Genomic DNA, 17,993 nt, shown 5'->3' on the forward strand with positions numbered 1-17,993 from the left:
TCATAAGACGTTAATATTGGGTTAGATTTAGGTTGTGATTTAAGGTGACCAAAATTCAGTGTCTAGCCAGCGTCTAAGGAAAATGTTTTTTGGACATCCAGTAACGACATCAAATAACGTTGTTATTTGGTTTATTGAAAGTTGATTTGGTGTTAGAAAGTGACAAAAATCCAGTGTCGAGCCAACATCTTAAACCAACGTCATATTGACGTCAAATACTTACATTAATTAGTCAGGTATGGCAACCAAAATCCAATGTCTGATAGACGTCATATTGGTAACATCCACACAACGCCAAGCTGTAATGCTGTGTTCACACCAGATGTAGAACGCATGGATAAATTGTACTATTTACAGATAAACATTTTGAATTTACTTCATTCGCATGTCAAATTCACCTCACTAAAGACGTGGATTCGCGTCATGGGCAGGGCTTATATCTACTCTGTGACTCTAGCTTTGTTGAAAAATGGCCAACATGAATTTTATTGAGAAAATAGCTGTGCTTATGTGCTTTAGGAAGGCTGATTAACAGCACTGAGTCGTTTGCACCTCTATTCAGAGGTGCCCCCAGCTCTGTGAGCTCATTATATAAATATACATGATGGAGACTTTCAGCAGTGCTTCCGACTGACCCGGGACACTAACAACAGGCGCTACGTCATAATCATGCCCCTACAAGAGAAAGCATTTGATTTGGTTAACACAGCATGAATGTCCTTTGAAGTTCAGATTTTCCAACTTGAGCGATTTGATTTGATTTTTTCATTCGCGCCGCCTCATTCGTGTGTATCGTGCCACAGGATGTCTATTTGCATCTTTGCATTGACTTAACATGTAAATTACCCGCGCTTGATGCTTCATCTATGTTTGGTGTGAACGTAGCTTAACATCACTAGATGTTGATTTTAGGTTAGACGTTGGACGTTAACGTCTGCCTAATGTTGTTTCATGTTTATGTCCTGTGCCTGCTGGGAACGTTCTGCCTTTTAAATGAAATTGTTTTAGTAGTTTTTTCTTTTTTGTGTGTGTGTGTGTGTGTGTGTGTGTGTGTGTGTGTGTCAAGATCTATTAAAGCAGCTTAACTTAATTTTATAAACATTACCATTGTGGCTATATAATTAAATTAAATAGAGATTGTGATTCTGCAATTACAGTATAATACACATTTTGTCAGAGAAACAGTTGTAAATTGTAGATTGAATCCAGTGTGATTGGCTTGGTTTAATGGTGTCACACTGGACAGAAGAGTCACATTCATTGGAATCCAGGAAAGTTATTTTTTGATGGAAACTTGCTGCATCACGCCCCCAATGTTCATTGCGTGGGAAGTTGACTTCAGACTTAATTCTACAGACATCAATCAGAATTGTTAGGCTTTTCTGTCTGGCAGGATATTTGTGTTGCTTTGTGAAAGTCTTCAAAGCAAATAAAATAAAATAGACAATGACGACTGCCAGAAATTTGTACAACTTTCTCCTGTCTGATCCCATAGACTTAGAGAGACCTGAGCCATACCTAGGAGTTCAGCTTTAGCTTGAATTAAAAGTCAACAACACTTTGGAGAAATCATTCATCGCTTGGCACTCAGAACCTCAGGGTTCCCAGAATTCCTTGAGGGCCTCTATGAGGGCTTTTCAGGAGCTTTCACACCTGACAGAGCCAATATAGTAGCCTTTGCTTAGTTTCCTGCACTCAGTACAGTGCTTAAGATACAGATGGGCATCTGCAACATGACAAAATACAGTGCGCAGACCTCCAGGGAGGAAAATCAAGGGTGCTGGTGCTTTCTTAAGAGAATGAAAGGCATCATTGTGAAGGCACAGCAATACCAATCCCACTGTTAAAATGCCTTGTTGTGTGTGAACAAAGTCCAGGCCTGCTTTAAATTGTACTCCTTTAGTACAGCACCCCCATTCTGCTGTTTCCAATCCTTGCATTTAAGCTGTGCACTGATATGCCTCAACAAGAGCTGTAATGGGCTCTTTGACCTCTAAAGGAACTCATTTGTAAACATTGTCAAGAAAAAAGTGCTTTGTGACATATACTGAATAAAGCTTCTGCAGTTGAAACTGATTCAGCCCATAAAAAGTGCGCGAGGAGGGTGAATGTAAGTTCAAAACAATCTCGTGGTTTTTTTGAGATAGAGATAAATGACGTTGTTTTTTTTTTTTGTTCAAAAGTTCCCGGCTCTCTCCAGCGGGGAGTCTGTGGTCATTAGGAGGCCAGCGTGAGTCCGGGTTGATCCTGCCCTCTCTCAGGCCGAGGGCTCTGCAGGAATGTGGAGGGAGGGTAGACTCAAGCCTCTGCTCCGGGCCAAGAGATCCCACGCAGTGACATGAAAGACGAGGTGCAGGAGCCAAAGATGTTGAGGACTATTAACTGTGTGCATTCATCACATTTTTGGAACAAATAGTCTTTTTTTTAAGTGGTACGTCATCCCATATCGCAAAACCATTTTTCCTGATGCAGCGGGCAAGGAAAGTTTTTGGTAACTGTTTTTCACTATTTTATGAACATTTTAAGCCTTTAATGGGATCATTAGAAATAGAGAAGCGAATGGAAATATTGCAATGAGTATCAACCAAACAACCAATAAATTGGCTCTAGATTAATAGGAATGTTAATACTAGATTCAAGTATTTTGAATCTCTAACTGTCTAACATTAAAAAAATATTTATTTTCATGGTACCCTATGTGTGAGTCTACTCCTATTATAGAATTAACAGATTATTAGTAAACTGTTAGGTTGTGGTTAGGGGTTATCAGAACCATTTGGGAACTTTAGGGGTCTCAAATATTTTACTAAACATTAAAAAGCTACTATTAATAAGATATAAATGGAGATTTTTGCAAATAGGTTACAAAATATGACAGTATAATGTTTGCCATTATGCAAACAGCAAAAATGTTTTCATTTAGTAAATACTGAAAGCATGCTGTACATGTTCAGTCTATATGTACTGTAAGGGTGAGTACGCAACCAAAACAACAATAGTGGTCACAGGACTGTTTAATGGTCACACTGCACTTTTCGCCCCATTGACTTTCATTCATACGCATGTAAATGCAGCAGACCGGAAATGCAAGCTTGCTTGGTGGCAATCACACACAGAATATTTGGCTGAGAATAGCAGAGCAAGAATGCTGTCTTTGTTTTTGCTTTGGTGTTCATTTTAAAATGTGTCCATTGTGTTTAAGTATATATTTTGGTGTGCATTATTTGTCATTGAAAATTGACTTGACATTTATAAATATACTATTGTTGAGGCTTAATTCATGTTTATATATAAAAAAAATATTTTAAACAATTTTAGCTACTTAACAGTTATTATTATTGTTAATAATAATAATAATAATAATAACTATAATAATAATAATAATAATAATATATGAGTAATATCACACGAGTAGCAGTGCGATATGGCTGTATATCGGCACTGGTAGGAGGCATGCGTTGGCTTGAGGCCACAGGCAGAGTGCCTTATTGTCATCCTGCAGTGCCAATATACAGCCATATTGCACTGCTATGAGTGTGATATTGCATTTATACAAGAGTTTGATGGCATAATTGTGTGTAAAAAAAAAAAAGATCAAGCACAAAGAGTCTCAAAACCCTTTTGTACAAGCAACTGCTTTTGTTTTTTTTCTCTAAGGACTTATTATACGGTCTCTGTTGCCATCTTGTGTTGGAACGTCACCCTTCACTTTCTCTAAACAAATACATTCTCGACTAAAAAAGCCTCAGAAGTACATTATGTTGTCCAACAGCTGCAATATTTGTCAAACTTTTGAGTGTCCTCTGCTTGATTGCTAGCTATACTATATATCATGAAGTATGTATGTAAAATTTTAGTAAGTGGAAATCCTTTTTAATTGCGTAGATTATTAAAAGCTGGAAAAGTATTGTTCATTCTTAATACTCAATGCAGTAACTAATCTTCTACTTGCTCTTTGTAACTGTGTTTAGACAGATCTATCTACAAGAGCATGAGATGTTATTGTCTGAAGGCCTTCATTTAGACACAAGAAAAGGAGTGTTTACCAAACAAAAAGCCTTAGAATTTAGTCCTGACCTTTAATTCAACTACCCATCTTTCGATTCCCCCTCTAATTACATACAAGTGAATCAACTACAGTCAAACACCTCATCCAATCAAAAACCCTCTGACAACCAGACCTCACCTACACAGACTTCCATTCAGGGGTAGCGTACAGTAGCTGAATTATTGTAGGCCTATTTTTATCTGGTACTTTTTCCAGCGATCCCATGTCTTCACGTGTTCCCTCTAATGAAAGAGGCTGTCTGTTTCATCCGCCTCTAAAGACATTCCTCAGACATTACCTTATTAAACCAACATGTGTGTGGAGAAAAAGGCTAGTGTGTCAGCCCTAACCAAGGTGTTGGGAGGCTATGCCCCCAGAAGGATGACATCATGTACAGGATTTCCACAAGACGTGGTTGTTTTTCACAGCACGTGTTGTATGTACCCCACAGCCGGCTGACTTGGAGATTTAACTGCAGTGGATAAAGACAAGTCAACTGGTTCAAGTCAACTGGTTGGAATAAATGAAGAGTTCAGATGCAAAAACCATCTAAAATGTCCTCCTAAAATGAGCATTTTTCTCAGCCCGCTATGTTCATGTTCCGTTAATTTACTTTACAGGTAATGAAAATAACTTATTCATCACTATAAAAAGTAAAATTATTGAGTACACACACAGGAGCTGGAGAAAAATTGCTAATTTTAGAAGAAAATATTAAATGATATTTAGATGTTTTTGCATCTAAACACTTCAAATACTATAGGGTGGAAAAAAGCGGACTTGCAAGAAGCTCCCTGATTTTTTTTTAGCTTATGGTTTTAGCTTATGGTTTACACAGCTGGTCAGGCGTGATGAAATTCCCACTTTATTTTGATTACAGAAACATTTTGTTTACTAAACTTTAAAACAAATTGATGATGGTAATCGGGAATGATGGCCTAAATGAAATGCATACTACAACTGAACAAGATCCACGTTCTAAACACTGCGTTTAATTTCGAGATTTTACTGCGTTTAAACAGATTCTTGTGGTTTCTCTATTGCTCACTGTTGAGTGAAACCAGGATAATGGCAGTTTGAATTCAGTAACACTGTTTCACTGTGGTTATAAGTTACAGACTCAAGTGTTCTGGTGAGTTTTAGTTAAATATTAGCTTATCCTTAATTTAAAGTTTAAACAACAAGGCTTTGTTTGGATTTGTAAATAGGATTTGCCTAATTTTTTGTACGGTAAGTGGTTACAAACAATTTATATTGGTGAAATTTAAATAAACAAATTGAGTTCATTACATTCATTCATTTTATTTTTTGGCCTAGTGCCTTTATTTATAAGTGGTCACCACAGCGGATTGAACCGCCAACTTATCCAGTATATGCTTTACATAGTGGATGCCCTTCCAGCCACAACCCAACACTGGGAAACATTCATACACACTCATTCACACTCATCCACTATGGCCAATAAAGCTAATTAAATTCACATAGCACGTCTTTGGACTGTGAGGGAACCAAGAGAACTCGGAGGAAACCCACAGAGGGAACATGCAAACTCCTCTCAGAAATGCCAACTGACCTAGCCGGGGCTCGAACCAGCGACCTTCTTGCTGTTAGGCAATTGTCAGTGTACTTGACCAACAAAATTAAGTATAATGTAGACATAAATATGTTACACCAGCTGTCAGGTGTCATCTCTCAGTGTTATTTGTATGGATAACATGAATAAACATAAATAAGGTGTAAACATAAACTTAAGTGTGCATTAATGTAAGCAAGGGGTGCTCAACCCTGTTACTGGAAATCTACCTTCCTACCCTGAGGAAACACACCTGAACCAATTAAATAGGACCTGAACAGCACTTAATAATTACAAACAGGTGTGTTTGATAAGGGTTGCAACTGAAATCTGCAGGAAGGTACATCACCAGGAACAGGGTTCAGCACCCCTGATGTCTCCTTCCAGCCTGTCTAATTCCTACAAATTCATACAAGATTAGTCGTACAAAAATGTACAACTTTTAAAAGGAGGTGTAGCACCCAACCCCGCCCCTAAACCGAACCGTCATTAGGGGATGAGCAAGTCGTACTAATTTACAAATGAGATTGGATGAATTCATACAAATTAGCCACTAGATCAAAAAGTTGAGAGAAAAGAAAACATTCTTTAAGGCTTTGCGTGTTTGTTGTTGATCTCCACTAAACCATGATTTTCTCAGCACATAAAAGCATCTGCAGTCCCATCAACATGTCGCAGAAGTTTTTCATGTGAAAGAAACATGCATAAATGGGGATTGCCTTGGCCTCGACTGCTACCCACATCAAACGGGATGTTTTTCTTCTTTACAGCCAGCAAGTAAATGGTTTGTAAACTCTGGCTGGAGATGCAGGGAGAAAAGCGGCGGTGCTGTGTATTAAAGAGCAGTTATGAGGGCCACAGGTGCTCTCTCTGGAAAATATTTACCCAGAAGGCACAAACGTTCACTGAACGTCTGTTTATGCTATTTGGAACAAACTTCTGCTTCATGTTGTCAGATTTGTATTTTATTTTTTCAAAGTGTTGCGCAGTATGTTGGAGTGTATTAGTTTGACATAAACTGAAGGAAAAATTGTTTTTACGCATACTAAAGTTTTTAATGTAATAGTTTACTGAGAATATCTGGTAATGCCAACGCTGGATTTGTGTGCAAGTGTGTGTGAAATGAGTGTCTCAACTGTGAAACCATCTGTTAAAGTCATTCAGAAGTCAGCTAAAATATGTTTTCAGAGGACTGTTGCAACATGGCCTTTGTTTGGATAGCAGCTACTCTTTCAGTCTTACTAATTAAGCCTAGCACACCCTATGAAGATTTTAACCCTCATGTCGTGCTCACCTCCCACTCATTACTTTAGTGTTCCTGCTTAAAATTGACCCGTTTCTTTTAACTGCTCTTAAATTAGTCAAAAAGCATTTTTAGCTGTGAAAAATGCCTTAAACTAGTGTTTAACATGAATTTTGACATAAAATAGATGCAGTGAAAATACAAATAGGCACTGAAAATGTATTACAAAATGAACATGTAATGTCATGAGGGTAATCATGTGAGAGGATAGGCACATGAGCACGAGAAAGAGATGTGTACTTAAACAAGACATTCTCAGTCTGAAATCTGTGTGAGTGAGTTGGGGTGGTGTGTATGGGGATATTTTCTGTTTGTATTTTCTGTTTGATTGTTGAACATAGTCTGGATACCCATTCATTTCCTACGGCGGTCACTTTTGACCAGGAACACCACAGGTGTAACATGGGTAATTAAAACACTCAAAAAGAGGTGATCACTTTTAAATGTTCAAGTGCATAGTGTTAAGGATACCATAAGGCCTTGAGGCAATCAGATGTAAAACACAATATTTATGAGTGTTTTAAGTTGTAAATCGGTCAGATTTGACCCGAACACGACAGGAAAGTTAATAGGCTAATCGGTTAGATTTTTGTTTAATTGTTTAAAAGTCCCTATTAAATATACACTAGTACTTATTTTTTAGATACCTGTTCAGTATCGAATTGTATAAATTGTATGAAACATATTCATACTTGTCTGTTAGATTCTAGAACATATTTGTTACTTTTACCAATTAAAAGCTACCATTTTTGGGACAATTCATTGTGTCAAAGTCTCTCTGTAAGATTGAATATTATGTTAGGTTATGGTATGGTTTTATGATTATGTTACTATGCTAAGTTGTATGTTTGGTTGTTTTAGTTTCTGTTAAATCAGGTTTTTTGCTACATTCAATAAAGTTGTATATTGAGTCATGGTACTGTAGGTTTGCTCATGCTCTTGTTAGCAAGTTAGCTTACATGTAATACCTTAGGTATTTTAGGCTGTATATTGTTGGCTCAGTGGTTAGAACTGCAGCCTCGTAGCAAGAAGGTTGCTGATTCGAGTCCTGAACTGGGCCAGTTGCCATCTGTGTGGAGTTAGGATTTTCACCCTGTGTTTGTGGTGGGTTTCTTCCGGGTGCTCTGTGCTAGTAAATGCAAGGCTATTTATGAAATCCAGGCATAACACTGTATGACAATGTTTCAGATGACTGTTCTAATGTACAGCTAATAAATCTGTCAGATTCTGGAGTGCATTACAGCTCTAAAGAAAATTATAATTGATAAATTATCTTTAATAAAACAAATAAATTTTTAGAGATGGTATATAAGTATATAACATCACTTATATAGGAAATGGAGGTCATTTGATGCCATATTATCTGATAATTGTCAGAAATAATTCCAAAAGGCAATGGTGTAATTGTGTAACTGTGTAAAGCCATATAAAATAACGCAAAAAGATGATTTGTTTGTTGAGTTCATGGGTAATCAGCCGGAATTAGCTGAAGTGACAAGACAGCGAGCAACAAGACCTAGCTGTCACTCAAGTGGCCATTCTCTTAATTATGGAGACTTAATGTAAAGGAAACAGATGAGTTATAAAAAATTCACCCCCCTCAAAGTTGTCATGAAGGGTAATAGCTATATATACCAAAACTCCCTTTTGTACCAGGGTGTAAATATGTTTTCATCAGCTATAAAATTGGCCAATTTACCATTGCAGTCAGAAAACACTTGGTTCCCTTTCGGGAACTCTACGCTGCGTCTCTTTAGGAGACACAATGGGATACCATCCCTCTCTTATAACCTTCTGAAGCACAGGTGTAAACAATCCAATGTAATTGGCGGGACGCAACGTGCGTGTGGCGTCAGACCGAAGGTATAAAAGCCCCACACTCACAGTGAACTTCAGCTTTTTCTCTCTTCACTCTGCGAATGAGTTCGTTGATTTTGAAGCACTCACAGCACTGATAAGGCACTACAAAAACCATTTAAACTGAATCAAAGCACACACTTTCATTTTCTATTTAAAAATTTGCAAAATGGAAAAGACATTTAGATCATGTGTACCTCCATGTCCTCGTTTCCTCACAGAACAGGACACGCATGATTTGTGTGTGCAGTGCCTCGGTCAGGAGCACGCACAGTCAGCCCTTGAGGGGGGTGGCTGTGTGCATTGCGATTCACTTCCTGGTCGAGTGCTGCGAAGTCGCCGCGCTCTGTTTGATAAAGAGCCGGCGGCAGGTGTGGCTCGCGGCATTGGTCCCGCCCGTGCTGAGGCTGAGCGGCGATTAATGTCGTGGGGATCGCAGCTTGATCTGGCAGAGGGGATGGAGACAAGCTCGAGGCCTTCTTCTCCTCCCCCACTGTGAGATCGAGGTCCAGTCAGCGCGAGCTGGAAGCCCGTTCATCGGCTTCTTCCTCTCGCGCAGATGGGCGGCTGCTCCTGGCTTCTGAGGGAGTCGAGAGTATAGAGGGCCTTCGGGGCCAAAATTACGTTCCCCCATTATGCCCCGAATATGATGAGCTGGCAGAGGTCCTGGCCAATGTAACAGCTAAATATAATATTAACTGGGAAGTAGAGAGGCAGGAAGTGCGCAAAAAAGCTGGTTTGTGTGATGAACGCATCCTGCCATCACAAGACAGGCCTTTGAGGGGGGGTCTTCCATTTAACAAAGATCTCCAAAAAGAGATCATTTACACTTTGAAAAATCCATACACTGCCCGTGTTATAAGCCAGCAGGGATAAATATATATTTAGCCGTTGCTGGTCTGAATGAGCACGGATGCCGCACAATGCCGAAAATGGAGGAGCATTTGGCGCGCCATTTGCTACCTCAGGCATCGTCGGCGAAGACCCCCGCCTTGCCGTCAAAACCAGTAAAATTAACATCGATGTTAGTCGGCAAGGCATATGCGGCAGCAGGCCAGTCTGTTGGGTGTCTGCACACAATGTCACTTTTGCAGGCAAACCAGGCAGACCTGCTGAAGGAAGCCCTTGATAATGATGGGGTGGGGCCCGATACAGTAAGAGAAGTACTTCGGGCCTCGGACTTGTCTCTCCGTGCCACCAAAGAAATAGCTAGATCTTTAGGCCGCTCTATGGCGGCCATGGTGGTAACGGAGAGACATTTATGGCTGAATCAAGCGGACATCAGGGAGGAAGATAAACAAATTTTCCTTGATGCTCCCATTTCGCCCGCAAGTTTGTTCGGCGACTCTGTAGATCGGGTCGCCAAATCGTTTGAGCGGGCGAAAAAGAGGTCGGGCTCCTACGGGAGCTTCCTTCGACCAAAAGGGCATCCTTCTGGGGCTGACCAGCCCCAGCCGTCACCAGCTCATCTGCCCGGTATAGAGCCGAGCAAAAAGAGAGTGTGGCTTCCCGTCAGCCCCCAAAAAGGAAATGGGCTGGGAAACGCTCTCAAGAGGCAAAGACGGTGACATACGGTGGTCTGAGGACCATCGTTGTGAAACGGTCTGGGCCTCAGAAGAAGTCCTAGCACTGGGTCTTTTTCGGGCAGCCCCCAACAAGGAGCAAAGGCCACCTCCTCGTTGCCCACAGGGGGTCTATCCACCAACCCTCCCACAGTTGGTTCCTCAGGGCGTGGAGACCCCGGGCGATATCCACAAACGTTTCATCCCAAAAGTGGTGAAGTTAGTGGACTCGCCCCCTCTACTGAGGGTCCAAGAGCAGTTAAATCAAGGGCCTCCTGTGGTGAGTTCGCCTCAGTGCCCAGAGTTAGCTACTCAGGGGAACATAGAGACCAGTCTCGAGAGACTGGTACCCCTGCAGAAATTTTTGGCAGAGTGGAAACGGCTGCCGAATGTTTCGCAGTGGGTCCTGCTTACCATAGAGAAGGGCTACAGAATTCAGTTTGCTTCACGCCCCTCTTGCTTCAACGGGGTGCTCCATACCCTATTGAAGCCAGAGCAGGCTCTAGTGATTGAACAAGAATTAGAATCTCTTCTGAGAAAGAGAGCCATAGAACAGATCCCTCCTCTAGACATCGAGTCAGGGTTTTACAGCCGTTACTTCATCGTTCCAAAGAAAGATGGAGGGCTGCGTCCGATATTAGATCTAAGACAGCTAAATCGCTCCGTACAAACACTGAAGTTTAAAATGTTGACTATCAGCACCATCGTGTCACAAATACAGTCCGAGGACTGGTTTGTCACGATAGATCTGAAGGACGCATACTTCCATTATCCATCCTTCCAAGTCACAGGAAGTTCCTCAGATTCGCCTTCGGGGGCAAGGCTTATCAGTACAGGGTTCTTCCGTTCGGCCTAGCACTCTCACCCCGCACATTTACCAAAGTCGTCGACGCAGCTTTGGCTCCGCTGCGGCTACAAGGGATTCGAATTCTCAATTACCTCGACGATTGGCTCATTCTAGCCCGATCAAGGGAGTTAGCGGTTCAACATCGAGGTGTTGTTCTCGCTTACATAGAGAAATTGGGGTTGCGGCTAAACCAAAAGAAAAGTGTGCTTGTGCCAGCTCAGACGACCACTTTTTTAGGTGTGCTATGGGACTCCACGACGATGTTTGCGTGTCTGTCCCCCACCCGAATCAAGTCGATTTGGGCAGCCGCAAAGAGGATCAGACTGGGCCAAGCCATCACAGTCAAACAGTTCCAGAAGCTGTTGGGTCTACTAGCGGCAGCCTCCAACATAATCCCATTGGGTCTGCTACACATGAGACCATTACAGTGGTGGCTCAAAACCAAGGGGTTTTCCCCGAGGGGAAATCCGTTCAGCACAATCAAAGCATCGAGGCGTTGCCTACGAGCGTTATCGATATGGAAAAAGCCCTGGTTTCTGTCCCAGGGCCCTACACTAGGAGTAATATCTCAGCGCCTACATCAGATGCCTCACGCAAGGGCTGGGGAGTGACCCTGAGGGGCCTTCCCGCATCGGGACAGTGGAGGGACCATCATCTCCACATGCATATCAACTGCTTGGAGATGTTAGCAGTGTTTCAGGCTCTAAGGCACTTCTTCCCTCAAGTGAGAGGTCACCATGTGTTAGTGAAGACCGACAACACATCGGTGGTCTCTTACATCAACCATCAAGGGGGTTTGAATTCGCGCCCTCTGTGAAGGTTGGCGAATCAAATCCATCTGTGGGCTCAGGGGAGGCTGCTCTCTATGAAGGCAGCTTATATCCCAGGTCCGATGAATGTGGGAGCGGACCTCCTGTCGAGACAGGGGTTGGAGCCTGGGGGATGGCGACTACACCCAAAAGTGGTGGCGGCCATTTGGCAGAGCCGATGTCGATCTATTCACCTGTCAGAAAACAACACATTGCCCATTGTGGTTCTCCCAAATCCAGCACCTTTGGGGCTGGATGCCATGGTGCAGACGTGGCCGAGGCTTCGTCTGTACGCTTTTCCCCCAATCGCTCTGCTCCCGGGAGTCCTGGAAAGGGTCCGTCAAGGGGGGTACAACCTATTGCTGGTAGCCCCTTATTGGCCCACACGAGTGTGATTCTCGGACCTAGTGTCTCTCCTCGACTGTCTCCCATGGGAGATTCCCGTCCAGAGAGACCTCCTGTCCCAGGCGGAGGGAATGATAGTACACCCCCGCCCGGACCTCTGGAAACTGTGGGTGTGGCCTCTGAGGGGGCCCACCTTGTAGATCTTGGTTTGTCAACTGAGGTTGTTCAAACCATACTAAGCTCCAAAGCTCCCTCCACGAGGAGATTGTATGCCACCAAGTGGAAACTTTTTACTTCGTGGTGTACAGACCACCACCTGGATCCAGTCCACTGCCCTGCGGGGTCAGTGCTGCAATTTCTCCAGAAGCGTTTTGAATTCGGTTTGACTCCGTCAACGCTTAAAGGTTATGTAGCGGCAATGTCCGCATACCATACTGATGGTCTTGGCAAAGACCCTCTGGTGGTCAGATTCCTCCGTGGAACGAGGAGATTGAGGCCTGCCTGCGCCAATAGGTTTCCTACTTGGGATTTGTCGATAGTGCTTGAGGGCCTGTCGACAGCCCCCTTTAAACCAATTGAGGATGTGTCAGAAAAGTTTCTGACCCTTAAAACGTTTTTTTTTTGTTGGCCATTACATCCATCAAAAGAGTAGGAGATTTACAAGCATTGTCTGTAGCTCCCTCTTGTCTGGAATTCTCACCTGGTATGGTGAGAGCATTTCTGTACCCCAGAGCAGGGTACGTTCCTAAGGTCCCCACTGAGGTGGTGCGACCTACTGTGCTGCAGGCCTTTAATTCTCCACCATTTATGACGCCAGATCAGGAGCACTTGAATCTGCTTTGCCCAGTGCGGGCACTAGATGCATACGTACATCGTACGTCTGCTTGGCGTACAACACAACAGTTGTTTGTTTTGTATGGCTCACCCAAAATTGGGGCGCCAGCATCTAAGCAGTCTCTGAGCCGGTGGATAGTCGAGGCTATTTCACTAGCATATGAAGCCCTGCATCGGCCTCTACCTGAGGTGATCAGGGTTCACTCAACCAGGAGTATGTAGGCTTCGAAAGCCTTTCGTTCTGGCCAGTCCCTGACTGGCATCTGCAATGCAGCTGGGTGGTCTACCCCACATACCTTTGTAAGGTTTTATCAGTTGGACCTGGACCCTACTCCGGGTTCCAGTGTCCTAGCAATATAGGAGAACTCATCCCCGGCATGTAAAACTATGGCGTGTTTGGGATAGCGTTCCCATTGTGTCTCCTAAAGAGACGCAGCGTAGAGTTCCCAAAAGGGAACGCGTCAGGTTACGAATGTAACCATGGTTCCCTAAGGGAACGAGACGCTGCGTCGCGTTGCCATACTTTTTCATACCTGGTGTGCTCCGTTCAAGAGGTATAAGCTGAAGTTCACTGTGAGTGTGGGGCTTTTATACCTTCGGTCTGACGCCACACGCACGTTGCGTCCCGCCAATTACATTGGATTGATTACACCTGTGCTTCAGAAGGTTATAAGAGAGGGATGGTATCCCATTGTGTCTCCTAAAGAGACGCAGCGTCTCGTTCCCTTAGGGAACCATGGTTACATTCGTAACCTGACGCGTTTTCCTGGAGCCAACCCCCAAAGGCGAGTCGATGAATTGCAGTTTTAGTTACTTGCGTATTGACTTCCCGAGGGAGAGCGGGAGGTTGCCACTTGGTGTTATCAAGTACTGTGTTGCAGGTGGAAGGGCGTGTAAAACATATGCTGGAATATCTGGCAATTTGCTGTGGCAATCCCTGATCAAAAAGGGACTAAGCCGAAGGAAAATAATATATGAATATGTAACTAATAACCAATATATTTAACAGTTAAGGTTATTATATATATAAACATTGTTGCTTCATTTAAAATATGAATGTTTTTCATACATCAGTCTTTTTCCACCAGATTTTCTGAGTTTTTTAGATAAGTGAGGCAAGGTTTTCGTATAAAACATCAGACACTCACATAACATTCATTTTTTAGTTAAAACTTTTGAAGTTTCGGATTTGTTGCGTTTTTGGTCCATAAAATTGAGAAACAGCTGCCTGAAATGATTGAATGTGAGCCGACAGTGTGCCTAGCTGGACTAATTCCCAGCTGCGATTAAGCTTTTGTGACTCGCTGGGCCTTTTTCCAGTCACCTCTTGTGAACTCTCTGGACACTGTTCTGTGACGATGACCAGATTTGTCAGGGCATGAGGATTTTTTGACAAGCTACTGTAGCACATGTGGGCTAAACACAGCAGGTGACTGAACATCACAGTCGGATGCGAGGGGCCAGGTTGCTTTTTTGGCTTCGGCCCCGGGAATCTGACCCCCTTCTAAAAAAAATTAGGTCAGCAATCGGATGGGATGCAAAAAAACTACCCCCTATATTCAGCAATCAGGGGCTTCAAAATACACTGGCAGCTAAAATACGAAGTAATGTGGGTGTTTGTGGACGAAGACACAGGAATGCAGTCGACGCCAGTTTGCTCTTTGGCCTTTCAGAGGTAACCAAGCATATCCTCCTAAGGCTTTAGCCTCCCTGCCTCGTTCCCTCGCAGATAAAAGCCTAAACCTTGGCTTGGTCACAAAAGAAAAGGAAAAAAAAGAGTCATTTGATTCGAGATCATCTTTTCCACTGTGCAGTGGCCCATCTGTGTTTGTATTTGGAGAAGCTACATAATATTGTAGAAATGTATGGTCAAATTTGTGAAAATAAAGCCATATTTTTGTGATTTCAACTGAGATTTTAAAGAGCTTGAAATCGTTTTGAAAAGTTAATATTTGCAGGCCTTCAAAACTGGCATTGCAGTTTATAGTTATGTATGACAACAGTGTGCTTTAGCTAATGTATTTCAGAGGTAGGAGTTTCAGAGCCACACACACCAATTACGTTACAATTATTATAATTTGATAATTCCTTACATTTATATAGCGCTTTTCTGGACACTTTTATGATATGGTTAGGCTGGCCATGATGGACAGAGGACAGAGGGCAAATTTGGCCAGGATGCAGGAGTTAAACCCCTACTCTTTGGAATGACACCCTCAGATTGGATTTTCTATTTTTTTATTTTTATTTTTTTGATCACAGAGAGTCAGGACCTCGGTTTAATGTCTCAGCAGAAAGACGGCGCTCACTGAGCAGTATAGAGTCCCCATTAAAAAACTAGAGAGTTAAGACCCACATAGACTGCAGGTTGAGTGCCCCCTGCTGGTCTCACGAACACCACTTCCAGCTTTCCCATGTGGTCTCCCATCCAGGTGCTAGCTTCAGTGGGCCATCATGTGAGAGTTGCAACTGAGCTTAACATTTAACAGTTTATGCTGAAAAGTTTGAATCCTTCAAGCTTTTATAACGTTTAAAACTACTAAGTGTTTTTTATTGTTTGCGTTATCGAAGTTTGTTCTTCGATAATTTTTTTTTTAAACTTTTTTTTAAAATAAAGGTTCATATTTCTGTAGTGCAGCAATATACAAGACATGGTTTCTTTCAAACCACAGTTTTCTCTTGCTGAACCTGATGAATTTTTAACCTGCTGCCAATTTAGCTAAATGTTTCACCCTCACGCTAAATTTCCAACCACATATACTCAGAGCTGGATTAAGAACATATTGGGCCATGGGGCTATAGCAAACCCAAAGGCCCCATTTATTTTATCACCTAACAAAAGTAGCTTTTATTCACTATTATTATTATTATAAATTTGCTAGTTAATATTATTATCTAATGTCCCACCATTTGATTATTATACATGTTTTCTATTTTACTAAAGCAAGCATACAAAGTTAATGTAACATGAGCTTCAAATTTGAAACAGGCTGCCAATATCAGAAAAAAAAACACATTTGAAATACTTCCTAAGCAGAAATCCCTAAAATATCTTTAAAAGCCATGCTACAAATTTCCTGTTTGGTCTTGAGTCAATCAATTACAGAAGCTTAGCATGTTTTTGTTTTTTTTTCCTCATATATATAGTCTTATGAAAGCCAGCAACAATATTTAATTGCTCCTCATTATTACTGTCATTTTTATAAAATGGGAAATTCATTTGTTTAAAAGATTACTTTCTAACTGTTTTAGTGGGACCTAAAGCATGCTCTCAATAACTGTTGTGTAGCCTTTTTAATTTGGTCGCACACTGTCTCAGTTATACTATTTGAGAGGAGGCCGAGACAGCGGTTAGTTATGAGTCCATTATACAGCATGATTTCGCCTATCCCAGCTTCTCAAACTGCATGTTAATAATGGATACTGTTCGAATCTTATTTTTTGCTCTACAGTGCACTTGGTTAGCCTACCTTTGACCGGACTATTCCTTTTGGTAGAGCCAAAATAAGGAGCTGTCCTGGGAAATAAGGTAGTTTCCAGGGAAAAAACAGGACATCTGGTCAACCTTTATGGGGACTCAAACAGGGCTGCTCGAAATTTAGTTTTGTGGTGTCACTGTTTTTGAACAGAAGTGAGCCGAAGGAAATCATTCACATTATCAGCATGTGAAAGCATAACACAGAGGCTTTTCTTGAGTCATGGCACAAATTAATTCTTCAGCCAATCAAGGGCTCCCTTCTTTCACGGGCCCTGGGGCTTCAGCCCCACTTAGCTCTTATGTCATAACCTTAATCCCGTGGGCTAACTTGATCACCCGCCAGTGATCTGCAATTCTTCACTATGGACGTCCAGCACCTAGACTGCAGCTCTGCACAGGAAGTTTGGCCAGAGGAGAAATAGTAATATCCAGCTGAGCCTGTTTTTTCCCCAAGTTTTTTTTCTTCATTTTTGTCAATTGGTAAAGTTTGTTCCTCGCCACTGGTTTGTTTGATTGGGACTTGTGGAGCTGCGCATCGATGGATTTCCTCTTCAGTGTTTGTACTTTCAGCAGTGAAAATTAAACCACACTGAACTGAACTTAACTGAACTTCAACTGGACTAACAGTTTCAATTTACTAGAACTTCTATGTTAAGCTCCTTTGACTCAATCTACAGTACATTGTAAAAGAATTAAAGATTAACTGAATTATGTTAATCCGGCCCTGCACTAGATTTTGTACACAGAAATATAGAGCAGCGAACTCCATGATTGAGTTCACACAAAACAAAACTTTGTTTCAAACTTGTGAACTCTTATTTCCTCTGAAAAAATAGAATTGTACAAGTGTTTATTTCAATACATCAAAAGCAAATAGTGACCGGAAAGGATAATAAAGCTCCATGAAATATGGTCCATGCAACTTGTTTACTGTAGTTTAGGTATTTCAGGATGTTTTGTTGACAGAAAAAGCAATGGTACGCAAAAAATAAAATCAAGATTGAACGTGTCTCGATGTTGATGGCATTCTGATGTATTTTATGATTTATGGGGATAAACTTAAGAGGATCTGTGCCATTTTTCCTTGTGTTTGTGTCTTTTTTTCCGTGAAATCATCATCAACTTGTCATCGTTCAAAAATTTGTGAGTCATTTAGTATAGTTTTGTTCTTACGATATATTGTTCCTTGAAAAGATTAAAGAAACTGTTGACAGGCCAAGATATGCAGAACAGATTTGGGGTCTGTAATTCATAAACGCAGAAAAATAACTGCAGACTGCTCCCGTGAACTTGTTTTGACATTTTTTTTCTTCTTCTGATAAAGGCGAATTTCTTGG

The 17,993-nt window shown here is 41.8% G+C and overlaps 1 protein-coding gene across 2 annotated transcripts in view; it reads left to right on the plus strand.

Moving 5' to 3' along the window:
• Window positions 1-17,993, plus strand: part of p3h2 (prolyl 3-hydroxylase 2) — a 91,952-nt gene that overhangs the window by 39,548 nt on the left and 34,411 nt on the right. The window lies entirely within an intron of this gene.

Source organism: Danio rerio, chromosome 22 (assembly GCF_049306965.1).
Source record: "Danio rerio strain Tuebingen ecotype United States chromosome 22, GRCz12tu, whole genome shotgun sequence".
Classification (NCBI taxonomy): domain Eukaryota; kingdom Metazoa; phylum Chordata; class Actinopteri; order Cypriniformes; family Danionidae; genus Danio; species Danio rerio.